This window comes from Halichoerus grypus, chromosome 2 (genome assembly GCF_964656455.1).
Source record: "Halichoerus grypus chromosome 2, mHalGry1.hap1.1, whole genome shotgun sequence".
NCBI lineage: Eukaryota > Metazoa > Chordata > Mammalia > Carnivora > Phocidae > Halichoerus > Halichoerus grypus.
In genome coordinates, this window is record NC_135713.1 from 152450940 (window position 1) to 152468217 (window position 17278).

Here is a 17278-nt window from a genome sequence, read left to right on the forward strand (position 1 = left end):
AGACCCTGAAGATTAATTTTTGAAGATTTTATCTATTTGAGAGAACGAGAGAGCACGAGAGGGACGAGAGTCAGAGGAAGAAGGAGACTCCCCACTAAGCAGGGAGCCCGACGCAGGGCTCCAACCCCCGGGCTCTGAGATCATGACCTGAGCCAAAGGCAGACGCTTCACCGACTGAGCCACCCAGGCGCCCCAGCCCTGAAAATATTATAGTAAGTGAAGTAAGCCAGAGACAGAAGGATAAATACCACCTGCATGATGTACCTAGAATAGGCAAACGTTTAGAGACAGAAAATAGAATGACAGTTGCCAGGGGCTAGAGGGAGGGGAGGAGGGGAAGTGACCGCTTCATGGGCGCAGAGTTTTTGTTGGGGATGATGGAAAAGTTGGGGGTATAAATATTCTGGGTGACAGTTACACGATGTACCTGATGTGAGTAAACTTTACACTTTTCTTTTAAAGTAGGCTCCACACCCAATGTGGGGCTCGAACTCACGACCCCGAGATCAAGAGTCACACACTCCACTGACTGAGCCAGCCAGGTGCCCCTAAACTGCACACTTAAAAATGGTTAAAATAGTGAGTTTTAGGTTATGTATTTTACTACAATAAAAAACCTCCCCTCCCTCAAACCAACCTGCTGTAGAAAAAAGATTCTTAGAAATTTAGAATCTAGGGGCACCTGGGTGGCTCAGTCCATGAAAAGTCTGCCTTCGGCTCAGGTCATGATCCCAGGGTCCTGGGATCAAGTCCCGCATCGGGTTCCCTGCTCAGTGGAGAGCCTGCTTCTCCCCCGGCCCCTCTGCCCGCTTATGCTTGCTCTCTCTCTCTCAGATAAATAAATAAAATCTTAAAAAATTCAAAATATAATGGCAGAAGTGAAAAACTGAATAGACTAGACACTATTTTAAAAACCTCATGATTTATAAGGCCAACCAAGGAACTCTCTTAGAACATTTCTGAGGACGCTCTTTGGGTTTATAATTATCCCATCCTTTTTTTTTTTTTTTAAAGATTTTATTTATTTATCTGAGAGAGAGAATGGGAGACAGAGAGCATGAGAGGGGAAGGGTTAGAGGGAGAAGCAGACCCCCCGCTGAGCAGGGAGCCCGATGTGGGACTCGATCCCGGGACTCCAGAATCATGACCTGAGCCGAAGGCAGTTGCTTAACCAACTGAGCCACCCAGGCGCCCTAATTATCCCATCCTTAGTAAGTCCTCCTTCCAGACAAGTCTGTGGTTCCAATATAAAAAATCAAGCCTACCAAGGCCAAGGCTCATTCCGTACCGCAAAGAAGGCATCTCTTGAACCCCCCCTCAAGACTGAGAAGCCAGCCTGAGGGTCCCTGCGAGGAGAGAGGGGAACCATTGGGGCAACTCCGCTAAGAGACAGCTTAGCTTTTCATCTTAAGGGGACAAAGCCCAACTCTTGGGGCGCTGGAGGATAGGGAAAGGGGGAGAGAAAGGTGTGTGAAAGAACTCGGGCCCGCATGTTCTTGTTTTCCCTTCCTGCTTTGGAACTGGGGAGGTCCTGACATGGTGGAAACATCCAGAGGGGTGTGGGGGAGCTCGTGGACATGCACCGGGGACATGCTTCACACCAGGAGAAACCCCTTAGGGCGCTGTCCCAACAGGGATCTGAGCAAGAGCACGGAAGAGGCGGAGGGAGGAGAAGGGGGCAGAGAAGAGCCTCAGGGTGTGGTTGTGATGGGGGGGGGGACCTGGGGCTCCCAGCTCGACACCGTGAGGGGATGCCAATCTGCTGAGAAGCCCTCAAGCCCAGCTGAGACCTGGGGTTGAAGAGAGGAAGCCTCAATGGCCAGGGGCATGGAGGGCCTGGCAAGGCCAAGGCCCAGTGGGACCTCATGGCCAAGGTCAGGTGGGACCTATTGCTGACCTGGACCCAGCCCAGGACAACATCAAGACAGCCATCCCGGTGCTGCCACGCCCAGATGCCTCCCTGGGAAAGACAAGGAGGGGAAGGACAGCCTTGGGGAGAAGGTAAACTTGGAAACGATGGTATATTTATTCCAGAGAGAACGTCTCATCTGGAGGAGACAGATTCCATGACCCATCCAGTGAGTGTATTTTCTCCTGTCTCCACTGATGAGCAAGGAAAGAAGAAAGGATCCATGGGCCATGGAACGCCTCTGTCGTAGGCACAACTGAGCGCAGAGATTTACAGCCCCACTACATAAACACGAGTCGAAATTTAGAACACAATAAATGGTGAAACATGATAAACAAGAAACAATGGTGGGAAAAGGAAACCAGAACATGTGCCTACGTCCTAACTGCTGGTCCTGAATATTTGAGAAAGTCTGTGCAACCATTACAAAGAACCACAAAGATAGAAAAGATACAATGTGAAAACGTAAAAGACTTGATGTTTTAAAAATCTGGAACTGAGAAAAAAAAATAAATAAATAAAAAATAAAAAAAATAAAAATCTGGAACTGAGGTTCTAGAAATCCTTGGCTCGTCAACTTCCCGGTTGGCGGTGGGGTGAGTGGAAAGGAAGAAGATGGGTGTTTAGCTGCTCAAAACGAAATCACTATCTTGAAGAGTTCTCTGCACCCCCATGTCCATTGCAGCATTATTCACAATAGCCAAGATGAATGGATCGAAATTTGATACACACACTCCACACACATGCGTGTGCAATGAAATATTATTTAGCTCTAAAAAAGAAGGAGATCCTGCCATTTGAGACAACATGGACGGACCTTGAGGGCATTACGCTGAGGGAAATAAGTGAGACAGAGAAAGACAAATACTGTATGATCTCGCTTATATGTAGAATCTTTAAAAAACCGCAAAGTTACAGAGAACAGATTGGTTGTTGCTGACGGGGGGGCGTGGGGGGCGTGGGGGGTGGACAAAATGGGTGAATATGGCCAAAAGGTACAAACTCCAGTTATAAGATAAATAAGTCCCATAGGGACACCTGGGAGGCTCAGTCAGTTAAGCCTCTGCCTTCAGCTCAGGTCATGATCCCAGGGTCCTGGGATCGAGCCCCGCATCCGGCTCCCTGCTCGGCGGGAAGTCTGCTTCTCCCTCTGCCCCTGCTGCTCCCCCTGCTTGTGCTCTCTCTCTCTCTGACAAATAAATAAATAAATAAAATCTTAAAAAAAAAAAGTCCCACGGTTATAAAGTACAGCATGTTAACTATAGTTAACAATAATACTGTATTGTGTATTTGCAGGTTGCTGAGTAGATCTTAAAATTTCTCATCATAAGAAAAAAATTTTTTAAGGTTGATTCTTTTATTTAATTTTTTTTTTTAGTAATCTTTATACCCAGCGTGGGGCTCGAACTCACAACCCCGAGATCAAGAGTCGCATGCTCCACCAACTGAGCCAGCGAGGCGCCCCAGGAAAAATATACATATTTTTTAACAACGTGTGATGATGGGGGCGCCTGGGTGGCTCAGTCGTTAAGCGCCTGCCTTTAGCTCAGGTCATGGTCCCAGGGTCCTGGGATCGAGCCCCACATCGGGCTCCCTGCTCAGCAGAGAGCCTGCTTCTCCCTCTCCCACTCCCCCTGCTTGTGTCCCCTCTCTCGCTGTGTCTCTGTCAAATAAATAAAATAAAATTAAAAAAAAAAAAACCAATGTGTGATGATGGATGTTAACTAAGCTTATTGTGATAATCATTTCACAATATGTACATATATAAAATCATTATGTTGTATACCTAAAAAGAATACAATGTTATATGTCCGTTATATCTCAATTACAAAACACACACAAGCCAAACCAAACTAATCTAGAGTGAAAGAGACAAGTGGGTGCTTGCAGCAGGGGCTGGGGAAGGGCTGGGTTTTCGCAGAAGAGAAACTGTTGAGGTGATGAAAATGTTCCGTATCTTGACCGGGGTGATGGTTACAGGGGTGTACATATGTGTCATGACCCCAGCAAAGCGTACATTGAACACGGATGCGTTTATTGCTTGTGAATTGTACCTCAATAACTGATTACAAAGAAAACCTGCAAAAGTGCTCCCCTCCCCACCTGTGCGCATAGACGCGGGTCTCTCTATGTGGTCTCAGTATGGAGCCTCAGGGCACTCAGACTCTTTACACGGTGGCTTTTATGACCTAGCCCGAGAAGGCACATGGCAGCCCTTCTGCCATAATCATCAGCCCTTCTAGAGTCGAAGGAATGGAGATATTGCTTCTACTGCTTTCAAAGTCACACTGTGTGTCTGTCACAAACCCCTCTCCGGGCACGACAGTCCACATTCTGCCCACAAGATGCACATGCTTCCTCCCGCAAGTGCCCCAGTTCTTGTCCCCTCTCACAGGTGGCATCAACCCAAGGTCTAGGGTTCTATCATTCAAAGCAGTTCTGGATGCAGATGAGATTCCGTGGGTGCCCTTCACCCGTTTTCTGCAGCTCTCAGGGTACTTGTCCTGAATTTAAGAAGAGCTCGCCACCGCCCTGTGGGGTGGGCAAGGGTTCCCGTTCGTTGGACTCCAGCATCCTAACGTTGTCCCAGTGCTCCCTGAACACCCTCTACAAGCTATGGGAAACCCAGGTGGATGAGAAAGACCGAGAATCTGCCAGCCCCAAGTGCGATCTAGCCTTTTCTCTGTGGCTGCCGGAGAGAGGGCTTGCTCCAGTACTTGGGGAATTGAGGAAACCTTCTGAAGTCCCCCTGAACAGCACGGGTTGGGACAGTGCAGGTCCACGTAATATGAGGATTTTTCCCCCATAAATACAGCACAGTACTAAAAATGTATTTTCTCTTCCTTATGATTTTTAAAAAATATTTTATAAATTTATTTGTCAGAGAGAGAGAGAAGGGAGGGGCAGGCAGAGGGAGAGCACAAGCAGGGGGAGGGCAAGCAGAGGGAGAGCACAAGCAGGGGGAGGGCAGGCAGAGGGAGAAGCAGGCTCCCGACTGAGCAAGGACCCCACTGAGCAAGGACCCCAACGCGGGGCTCAATTCCAGGACTCTGGGATCACAACCTGAGCCAAAGACAGACTCTTAACCGACTGAGCCACCCAGGTTCCCCTTCCTTATGATTTTCTTAAGAGTATTTTCTTTCCTGGGGCGCCTGCGTGGCTCAGTCGTTAAGCGTCTGCCTTCGGCTCAGGTCATGGTCCCGGGGTCCTGGGATCGAGCCCCGCATCGGGCTCCCTGCTCAGCAGAGAGCCTGCTTCTCCCTCTCCCACTCCCCCTGCTTGTGTTCCCTCTCTCGCTGTCTCTCTCTCTGTTAAATAAATAAATAAAATATTTTTTTAAAAAAAGTATTTTCTTTCCTTTAGCTGACTTTATTGTAAAAACACAATGCAGAATACATATATCATACAAAATATGGGTTAATTGACTGTTTTATTGTAAGGCTTCCAGTCAACAATAGGCTATTAGAAATTATATTTAGCGGGAGTCAATAGTTGTATGTGGATTTTCAACCACGTGAGGATCAAGCCCCGTACCCACCACGCTGTCCAAGGGTTCAACTGTTCATTTGGCTTTCAAACCGCCCAGTTGTATTCCGTACTGAATTCAGAGTTTTAAATATCAGCTGATGAACAAATACTTGGAGGGGTCAACGGCTGTCCTGCCAGCCAAACTTCTTTTCTGTTTTGACTACATCTTCATTTTTATCATTTATTTTCTTATGGAAATATGGGCATGCTGAGAGCAGAATTTTCATAAGCTTCATACAAATGAGATGAAGATGAACATCTTTCCCTACGAGAGGATGTTCCTTGGATTTAAGGTGGGAGAACTGATGGACTGTGCATTCGGTTGTCAAGGAAAGGAACAAAATACACAAAATTCTAGAAATGTATCATTGGAGATTGAAGCTAAAATGTATGTCATTGAGGACTTGATAGCAAATCTAGTTGATGATACACTTAAGCTCATTGGGAGCGAGACTCTCTGGAAGCTCTGGGAGATCCATTTTCTGGCCTTTTCCAGCATCTAGGCTGCATTCTTTGTCCTCCTTGGCTCACGGCCCCTTCCTCTGTCTTCAAAGACAGCAAAATAGCATCTTCTCGGTTGCTACATAGAATTCTTATATGGCACTCTTTTATATATATATTTATATATTACATAATATGTTCCAATACATATATTATATATAATTGCATTCTTTTAAGATATTTATTTATTTATTTTAGAGAGAGAGCGAGAGAGCATGGAGGGGAGGGGCAGAGGGAGAGGGTGAGAATCTTAAACAGATTCCATGCTGAGCCTGGAGCCCCACACGGGGCTCAATCTCAGGACCCTGAGATCATGACCTGAGCCAAAACCAAGAGTCAGATGCTTAGCTAACTGCACCACCCAGATGCCTCTATAATTGCATTCTTATAAAGACACCTGTGATGGCATTTAGGGCCACCTGATTCATCTCCCATCCCAAGGTCCTGACCTTTACATAATTCAAACAGAGGAACACTATTTAAGGAAACGAGGTGGATCTATATCCAAGAACATGGGGAAGTGCCCAAGGTATATTATAAAGAGAAAAATAGAAGTTAACAAGCAACAACTAGTCAGAAGGTATAACAAGAGACCCTATAGGAGCAATTGAAAGACAAATACCTTCTAATAAACTTAATAAGAAACATATCGAACCTATTTAAAGAGAAATTTAAAACTTTTCACAAAGGCACGCTTGAACAAATCAGCATATATGCCATATTCCTGCGTAGAGAGATTTAACATCATAAAATAGAGATCGTCCATAAACTAATTTTTTAATTTAATACAATAACAATGAGGGGTGTCTGGCTGGCTCAGTCAGAAGACTGATTCTTGATCTCCAGGTTGTGAGTTTGAGCCCCACATTGGGTGTAGAGATTTCTTAAAAATAAAATCTTAAAAAAATTACAATAACAATGGAAGTACTAGTGTTTTAGAATAAAAACCCAGACGAATTGATCATAAAGGCTATGTTAAAAAAGGAATGCTTAAGAATAGTCAGAATACAATGGCACTAAATTCCTATCTTTCAATAGTTACCCTGAATGTAAATGGACTAAATGCCCCAATCAAAAGACACAGGCTATCAGATTGGATTAAAAAACAAGACCCATCGATATGCTGTCTGCAAGAGACTCATTTTAGACCCAAAGACACCCCCAGATTTAAAGTGAGGGGGTGGAAAACCATTTACCATGCTAATGGACACCAAAAGAAAGCTGGGGTGGCAATCCTTATATCAGACAAATTAGATTTTAAACCAAAGACTGTAATAAGAGATGAGGAAGGACACTATATCATACTTAAAGGGTCTATCCAACAAGAAGATCTAACAATTGTAAATATCTATGCCCCTAACATGGGAGCAGCCAATTTTATAAGGCAATTAATAACAAAAGCAAAGAAACACATTGACAACAATACAATAATAGTGGGGGACTTTAACACCCCCCTCACTGAAATGGGCAGATCGTCTAAGCAAAAGATCAACAAGGAAATAAAGACTTTAAATGACACACTGGACCAAATGGACTTCACAGACTTATTCAGAACATTCCATCCCAAAGCAACGGAATACACATTCTTCTCTAGTGCCCATGGAACATTCTCCAGAATAGATCACATCCTAGGTCATAAATCAGGTCTCAACCGGTACCAGAAGACTGGGATCATCCCCTGCATATTTTCAGACCACAATGCTTTGAAACTAGAACTCAATCACAAGAGGAAAGTCGGAAAGAACTCAAATACATGGAGGCTAAAGAGCATCCTACTGAAGAATGAATGGGTCAACCAGGAAATTAAAGAAGAATTAAAAAAATTCATGGAAACCAATGAAAATGAAAACACAACTATTCAAAATCTTTGGGATACAGCAAAGGCAGTCCTAAGAGGAAAGTATATAGCAATACAAGCCTTTCTCAAGAAACAAGAAAGGTCTCAAGTACACAACCTAACCCTACACCTAAAGGAGCTGGAGAAAGAACAGCAAATAAAGCCTAAACCCAGCAGGAGAAGAGAAATAATAAACATCAGAGCAGAAATCAATGAAATAGAAACCAAAAGAACAGTAGAACAGATCAACGAAACTAGGAGCTGGTTCTTTGAAAGAATTAACAAGATTGATAAGCCCCTGGCCAGACTTATCAAAAAGAAAAGAGAAATGACCCAAATCAACAAAATCATGAATGAAAGAGGAGAAATCACAACCAACACCAAAGAAATACAAACAATTATAAGAACATATTGTGAGCAACTCTATGCCAGCAAATTAGATAACCTGGAAGTAATGGATGCATTCGTAGAGATGTATCAACTACCAAAACTGAACCAGGAAGAAATAGAACACCTGAACAGACCTATAACCACTAAGGAAATAGAAGCAGTCATCAAAAATCTCCCAAAACACAAAAGCCCAGGGCCAGATGGCTTCCCAGGGGAATTCTACCAAACATTTCAAGAAGAATTAATACCTATCCTTCTGAAACTGTTCCAAAAAATAGAAATGGAAGGAAAACTTCCAAACTCATTTTATGAGGCCAGCATTACCTTGATCCCAAAACCAGACAAAGACCCCATCAAAAAGGAGAATTACAGACCAATATCCCTGATGAACATGGATGCAAAAATTCTCACCAAAATACTAGCCAATAGGATCCAACAGTACATTAAAAGGATTATTCACCACGACCAAGTCGGATTTATCCCTGGGCTGCAAGGTTGGTTCAACATCCGCAAATCAATCAACGTGATACAATACATTAACAAAAGAAAGAACAAGAATCATATGATCCTCTCAATAGATGCAGAAAAAGCATTTGACAAAGTACAGCATCCTTTCTTGATCAAAACTCTTCAGAGTATAGGGATAGAGGGTACATACCTCAATATTATAAAAGCCATCTATGAAAAACCTACAGCGAATATCATTCTCAATGGGGAAAAACTGAGAGCTTTCCCCCTAAGGTCAGGAACGCGGCAGGGATGTCCACTATCACCACTGCTATTCAACATAGTATTGGAAGTCCTAGCCACAGCAATCAGACAACAAAAAGAAATCAAAGGCATCCAAATTGGCAAAGAAGAAGTCAAACTCTCACTCTTTGCAGATGATATGATACTTTATGTGGAAAATCCCAAAGACTCCACCCCAAAACTGCTAGAACTCATACAGGAATTCAGTAAAGTGGCAGGATATAAAATCAATGCACAGAAGTCAGTGGCATTCCTATACACCAACAACAAGTCAGAAGAAAGAGAAATTAAGGAGTCGATCCCATTTACAATTGCACCCAAAACCATAAGATACCTAGGAATAAATCTAACCAAAGAGGCAAAGGATCTGTACTCAGAAAACTATAAAATACTCATGAAAGAAATTGAGGAAGACACAAAGAAATGGAAAAACGTTCCATGCTCATGGATTGGAAGAACAAATATTGTGAAGATGTCAATCCTACCTAGAGCAATCTACACATTCAATGCAATCCCTATCAAAATACCATCCACTTTCTTCAAAGAAATGGAACAAATAATCCTAAAATTTGTATGGAACCAGAAAAGACCCCGCGTAGCCAGAGGAATGTTGAAAAAGAAAAGCAAAGCTGGCGGCATCACAATTCCGGACTTCCAGCTCTACTACAAAGCTGTCATCATCAGGACAGTATGGTACTGGCACAAAAACAGACACATAGATCAATGGAACAGAATAGAGAGCCCAGAAATGGACCCTCAACTCTATGGTCAACTAATCTTTGACAAAGCAGGAAAGAATGTCCAATGGAAAAAAGACAGTCTCTTCAACAAATGGTGTTGGGAAAATTGGAGAGCCACATGCAGAAGAATGAAACTGGACCATTTCCTTACACCACACACAAAAATAGACTCCAAATGGTTGAAAGACCTCAATGTGAGACAGGAGTCCATCAAAATCCTAAAGGAGAACACAGGCAGCAACCTCTTCGACCTCAGCCGCAGCAACTTCTTCCTAGAAACATCGCCAAAGGCAAGGGAAGCAAGGGCAAAAATGAACTATTGGGACTTCATCAAGATAAAAAGCTTTTGCAAAGCAAAGGAAACAGTCAACAAAACCAAAAGACAACTGACAGAATGGGAGAAGATATTTGCAAATGACATATCAGATAAAGGGCTAGTATCCAAAATCTATAAAGAACTCATCAAACTCAACACCAAAAGAACAAAGAATCCAATCAAGAAATGGGCAGAAGACATGAACAGACATTTTCCCAAAGAAGACATCCAAACGGCCAGCAGACACATGAAAAAGTGTTCAATATCGCTCAGCATCAGGGAAATCCAAATCAAAACCTCAATGAGATACCACCTCACACCAGTCAGAATGGCTAAAATTAACAAGTCAGGAAATGACAGATGTTGGCGGGGATGTGGAGAAAGGGGAACCCTCCTACACTGTTGGTGGGAATGCAAGCTGGTGCAGCCACTCTGGAAAACAGTATGGAGGTTCCTCAAAAAGTTGAAAATAGAGCTACCATATGATCCAGCAATTGCACTCCTGGGTATTTACCCTAAAGATACAAAAGTAGGGACCCGAAAGGGTACGTGCACCCCGATGTTTATAGCAGCAATGTCCACAATAGCCAAACTGTGGAAAGAGCCAAGATGTCCATCAACAGATGAATGGATAAAGAAGATGTGGTATATATATATATACAATGGAATATTATGCAGCCATCAAAAGGAATGAGATCTTGCCATTTGCAATGACGTGGATGGAACTGGAGGGTATTATGCTGAGCGAAATAAGTCAAACAGAGAAAGACATGTATCATATGACCTCACTGATATGAGGAATTCTTTTTTTTTTTTTTTAAAGATTTTATTTATTTATTTGAGAGAGAGAGAATGAGAGACAGAGAGCATGAGAGGGAGGAGGGTCAGAGGGAGAAGCAGACTCCCTGCCGAGCAGGGATCCCGATGTGGGACTCGATCCCGGGACTCCAGGATCATGACCTGAGCCGAAGGCAGTCGCTTAACCAACTGAGCCACCCAGGCGCCCGATATGAGGAATTCTTAATCTCAGGAAACAAACTGAGGGTTGCTGGAGTGGGGGGTGGGGTGGGAGGGATGGGGTGACTGGGTGATGGACACTGGGGAGGGTATGTGCTCTGGTAAGCGCTGTGAATTGTGCAAGACTGTTGAATCTCGGATCTGTACCTCTGAAACAAATAATGCAATATATGTTAAGAAAGAGGGCGCCTGGGTGGCTCAGATGGTTAAGCGTCTGCCTTCGGCTCAGGTCATGATCTCAGGGTCCTGGGATCGAGTCCCGTATCGGGCTCCCTGCTCCTTGGGAGCCTGCTTCTCCCTCTGCTTCTCTCTCTCTGTCTCTAATGAATAAATAAATAAAATCTTAAAAAAAATATATATATGTTAAGAAAGAAAAAAAGAAGAAGAAGAATGTAGCAGGAGGGGAAGAATGAAGGGGGGGAAATCGGAGGGGGAGAAGAACCATGAGAGATGATGGACTCTGAAAAACAAACTGAGGGTTCTAGAGGGGAGGGGGGTGGGAGGATGGGTTAGCCTGGTGATGGGTATTGAGGAGGGCACGTTCTGCATGGAGCACTGGGTGTTATGCACAAACAATGAATCATGGAACACTATATCTAAAACTAATGATGTAATGTATGGGGATTAACATAACAATAAAAAATTAAAAAAAAAAAAGAATAGTCAGGAAAATTCTGGAAAAGAAAAGCAATGACAGAGGGGGCAGAGAGTAGCTCTTTGCTTATTTTGAAATATTGTATCAGTAATGCAAACAGTCTGTTCCTGGTTCATATTAGACAGACTGACCAATGGAAGAGAGGAGAAAGCCCAGAAATCGATGCAGAGAGATTCAGGAATGTCCTTTATGATATATAGGGAGAGAACTGCATTACTCAGTGCATAGTAGTAGGATGGGCTGGGAGCAGCCAGAGGAAAAAAATGTTGGATCCCTAACTAATGCGGACAAATTCCAAATGGGTCAAAGATTTAAACATTAAAAGTGAAGCTATAAGTCCTTGAAGGAAACACTGGGAGAATTTGCTTATAACCTTGGCCTGGCAAAGGCTTGTTAAATAATAACTTAAAATCCCAAAAGCACTTAAAGGTTTTTAAAAAGACACACACTTTTGTATGCTTTTATTGGTACAGGAAATGTGCATTGTTGCTGTAGTCAGAACCACCAAAAATGGTGATTTATTTATTCATTTTTCCCTCAAAAATTTTTTTAAAGTTTTGTTAAGTAATCTCTATACTCCATGTGGGGCTCGAACCCATGACCCGGAGATTAAGAGTTGCAGGCTCCTCCGAGTGAACCAGCAAGACACCCCCAAACACGGTGATTTAAAGTTCATTTTCTGATTTCATAGGGAAACATGATATATTTCTATGTTCCCTCCTCACTATTCTTTATGACAAACTGCAGGGCAATCCTGGCTTTTGCCTTCTATTTTAGACTCAGCGCTCTTTTCTAACTCAACTTGAATTATTTTTTAAACATCAGACTCCCCCAGGTATCGTCTACTACTCTCAGATTCAGACCAAATTGGATAAAAAGGTAAAAGTCCTTTTACCCCATTTAAACTTTAAAGAACCGTGGTTTTCCTTGTCTACCGCAAACAGCAATTTCTAATTCCTTCTGTCAATTCCAAATTTCAGACTCTATGCCGGGGGGGGGGGGGGGTTGGGTGAGGGACTAAAAATCCCAGAAGAAAGACCTTTTACTCCTCCCTAAAGAGGAGAGAAACCAAGACCTTCCAGAGGGGGAGTGCTACCTGCGGCTGAGGTTATTTATAGGAGTTGGATTTAAATTTAATTCTGCCCTCTGGTAACTCCAGCAGAATTGCTGCTTTAAGAGCTGGCCCCAACCTTCAGGTAGGAGGGCTGCGTGGCTTCAGTACAATACAGACTGGATACAAATTTAGCAGGCAACAGACAAGAAACATAAACAAGCTCCGGTATGGGTCACTGGAAGAGGGGGGTCAGTGTGGTGGATGGAGTCTGGTCGTGTCACCTTGGCACGAGGACCAGGACGGATTTAAAATATTCTGCCCCTAGAATATAAAATGGTGCAGCCACTCTGAAAACCAGTATGGTATTTCCTCAAAACATGAAACAGAGAATTACCGAGAGAATTTCACTTCTAGGTGTATACTCAAAAGAATTAAAGGCAGGGACTCGGACAGATATTTGTACACCCATGTTCACAGCAGTGTTGTTCACAAGAGCCAAAAGGTAGGAGACACCCGCGTGTCCATGGACAGATGAATGGATGAACCAAATGTGTTATTATATACATACAATGGGATATTATTCAGCCTTAAAAAAGAAGGACATTCTGACACCCTTCTACTGTACGGATGAACCTTGAGGACATCATGCTGAGTGAAATTAGCTGGGCACAAAAGGACAAATGCTGTAGGATTCCACATTTATGAGGTACCTAGAGTGGTCAAATTCATAGAGACAGAAAGTAGAATGGTGGTGCCAGGGGGGCTGGGGGGAGGGGAAATGGGGAAATTATTGTTTCCTGGGTATGATGATGAATTCAGTTTGCCATGATGAAAAGTTTTAGGGATGGGTAGTGGTGACACTGAATATATTTAATGCCATTGAACTGCACACTTAAAAATAGCTAGGATGGTAAATTTCATATTATGCACATTTTACCACAATAAAAAAAAGTTTTAAAAAGTCAGCTCTTCATTCCAAACTACATTACCTGTCACTTCACGGACCCCAGGAGAAAATCAGGAGATTAGGGACTAAGCCAAATTAGTCTCTAGGCCTCAGTCTCATCATCTGTGAAATGGAAGAGTTGAGTGGAGAATCTGTGATTCCAAGTTGAGATGTTATGTCAGAAGAGGAGAGCTTTGGGGAAAATAACACTATGGAAAGTAAGGTGAAAAAAAGAAAGAAAGAAAGAAAGAAAAAGAAAAAACAACGATGGCCAGGACTATCGAAATGAACACTGACACCTGCTAGACTTTGAGAATTGACTACAGGTCAGACGTCAACATTTTTTATTTAAAATTTATTTAAAATCCTTCAATATAGTGATTGAGAGTTCACCTCCACAAGATCTTTTTTTTTAAGATTTTATTTATTTATTTAATTGACAGAGAGAGAGAGAGAGAGACAGCGTGAGGGGGAACACAAGCACGGGGAGTGGGAGAGGGAGAAGCAGGCTTCCGGCTGAGCAGGGAGGCCGATGCGGGGCTCGATCCCAGGACCCCAGGATCATGACCTGAGCCGAAGGCAGTCGCTTAACCAACTGAGCCACCCAGGCGCTCCACCTCCACAAGATCTTAAGCTCTTTATTCACTGTTGTATTGCCAGAGCCTAAAACAGTGCCTGTCACAGTAGAAATGCATGAGTGTTTTTTGAATGAATGAATAAGTCCTTATTCAAATCTGTTTAAGCACAAATAAATGATTTTCTTAGGTAGTTCTTGCAAGTGGGATTGCTTCGACTCTACCAAGCATTGCCGAACAGCTCACCAGTGTAATCCTCCTCACAAATACATAGGGGTTGTGTCTCCCCACCCCCTACATTTGGTACCATCACATCTTCTTATTTGTGCCAACTGATAGATGTTAAACATATGTCCTTGTTTTATTTTGCATTTCCCTGATTATTAGTAAGGCTGGGCATTTTTCCTTAGGCTTTTCTCATGATTTGCCTGTTCATACCATTTGCCCATTTTTCTAGTGGGTTGTTTAGCTCTTTCATATAGCATGTATTTGGGGTACTAACCCTTTCCTAATGTTTTGCAACTATCTTCCTGTCTTTGGCTTATGTTTTCTCTTTGTGATATGCTTTTTTGACCAGAGATTTTTAATTTTTAAATTTTAAAAAATAAAGTTTATTATTTATTTATTTATCAGTAATTGCTACACCTAAAATGGGGCTCGAACCCATGACCCAGAGAACAGGAGTTGCGTGCTCTTCCAACTGAGCTAGATAGGTGCCCCCAGAAATTTTAATTTTAAAGATTTATTTATTTATTTTAGAGAGAGGGAGGGAGGGAGAGAGAGCACTGCAAGCAGGGGGAGGGGCAGAGGGAGAGAGAAAATCTCAAGCAGACTTCCTGCTGAGCACGGGGCCTGACCCTGAGATCATAACCTGAGCTGAAACCAAGAGTCGGAGGCAATCTGTAGGGGGATCCTTTAAGACTGACTGACCCAGGCTCCCCCAGACATTTTAATTTTAATGTTTTCAAATGTATCAGTATTTTCCTTTATGGTTTGTACTTTATGTGTCTTGTTTGAGAAATCCTTTCCTACTCTGGATTGATAGATATTCTCTTTTTTACCTAAAAGGTTTTTTTTTTATTAACCTATTTGAACGTATTAACATATTTTATTAACGTAATTGAAATAATTTGAAAAAATGTTGCAAAACTAAAAATAGTACAAAGGACATTCATATACCCTTTACCTAGTTGACCTAGTGTTAACATTCTACCCATTTATCACTTGATACATGTAATATATGCAACATAACATATATAATACATATACATATCATATTTTTTCTTGACTATTTCAAGGTATGCGACATACATTATACGTTTTTATTACAGCTAAATGCTTCTGGTGCATATTTCCTAGGAATAGGGATAATCTCTTACATTACTACAGACCAGTTATCAACCTCATAAATTTACATTGATAAAATACATTTTATCAAATCTCCCATTCATATCTCAATTTTGTCAGTTGACAAATTTGATGTTGACACACTTCATAGCCTTTTCATAACCCTATAAACCATATAACCATATAGCAGTTTTAGATGATTGTTTTTATAAGTTTATTTCATTATTTTTAGTAATCTCTGCACCCAACGTGGGGCTCGAACTCACAACCCCGAGCTCTAGAGTCGCATGCTCTTCCGACTGAGTCAGCCAGGCGCCACATAACCTTATAGCAGTTTTAAATGCAGGATCCAAAGTAGGAGCAGGGATCGTATTTAATTGTCTTTTTTTTTTTTACTTCCTTTAATCTAGAACAATTCACCAACCTTTATTTGTCTTTTAGAATACTGATGTTTTTGAAGAATACAGTCCCCTCCCCTGGTTTTTAGTAAAATGTTCCTCATTCTGTGTTTGTCTGATGTTTGCTCATGATTAGGTTCGGCTGATGAAAGCAGTCTCAACTGGACCTCTGCACAGATGTGTGGTATGCAGTCCTGCATCATTGTGTAGATATACTACTGTGTCTTTCCCAGGGCATCACGTCAGGAGGCACACGATGTCTATCTGCCCCTCATCGGTTAATTTTGACCCCGGTCAAAGTGTTGCCCAATCTCTCCACTGTATAAAACGCTTTCTATTTTTTTGTGTGTTTCCTTCCAAATGGTAAGCAATCTGTAGGGGGATCTTTTAAGACATGCAAACATCCCACTTCTCATTACAATTTCCCGCTAGCATAGCATCCACTGAGGATTCTTGCCCGATCCAATCTTTGCCATGATGGCTGAAAAAGGATTCACTGACATGTTTTTAAGTTTTGTTTGTTAGGTATGTCTTTAAATTAATTTGATTTTGTATAGTGTGAGGGATTACACCCTATTCCTTCATCCTGTCTGCTCTCAGATGGCTAGTTAATCAGCTCCATTTGTGGAAAACTCATCCTTTCCCCACTGGTAAGAAACGGCCACTTTTTCATGCCTTAGATTTCCATTTTTGCTGGGTTTGTCCCAGTGTTCTTTATTCTGTTCCATCGGTCTACTTGTTTATTCCCGCACCAATACCCTTTGTAATAAATCTTTTTTTTAAAAAGATTTTATTTATTTTTATTTGACACAGAGAGAGAGAGATAGTGAGAGAGAGAGCACAAGCAGGGGGAGCAGCAGGCAGAGGCAGAGGGAGAAGCAGGCTGCCTGCTGAGCAAGGAGCCCGACGCGGGGCTCGACGCGGGGCTCGATCCCAGGACCCTGGGATCCTGACCTGAGCCGAAGGCAGCCGCTTAACCGACTGAGCCACCCAGGCGCCCCTGTAATAAATCTTGATATGTGGTAGAGCAAGTCTCCCATCACATTCCCCTTTAAATTTGTCTTAATCATCTTTGTCCTCCAGGCACTATATTCATTATCACAGGTACTTTTCACAACAACCTTCAGAGAGGTTAAGCAACTTTCCCAAGGTCAGGAAGGAGGAATTTGAACCCGGGCTCGCCCAAGGCCGGAGCTCTTGCCCTTATTTCCTGGGGTTCTGCCTTCCCCAGGGCCCAAGGGCCAGGTTTCTAGGCATGGAGAAGTGGAAATCAGAGAATTAAGTGTGGGCAGATGAGAGAAGAAAGACAGATACC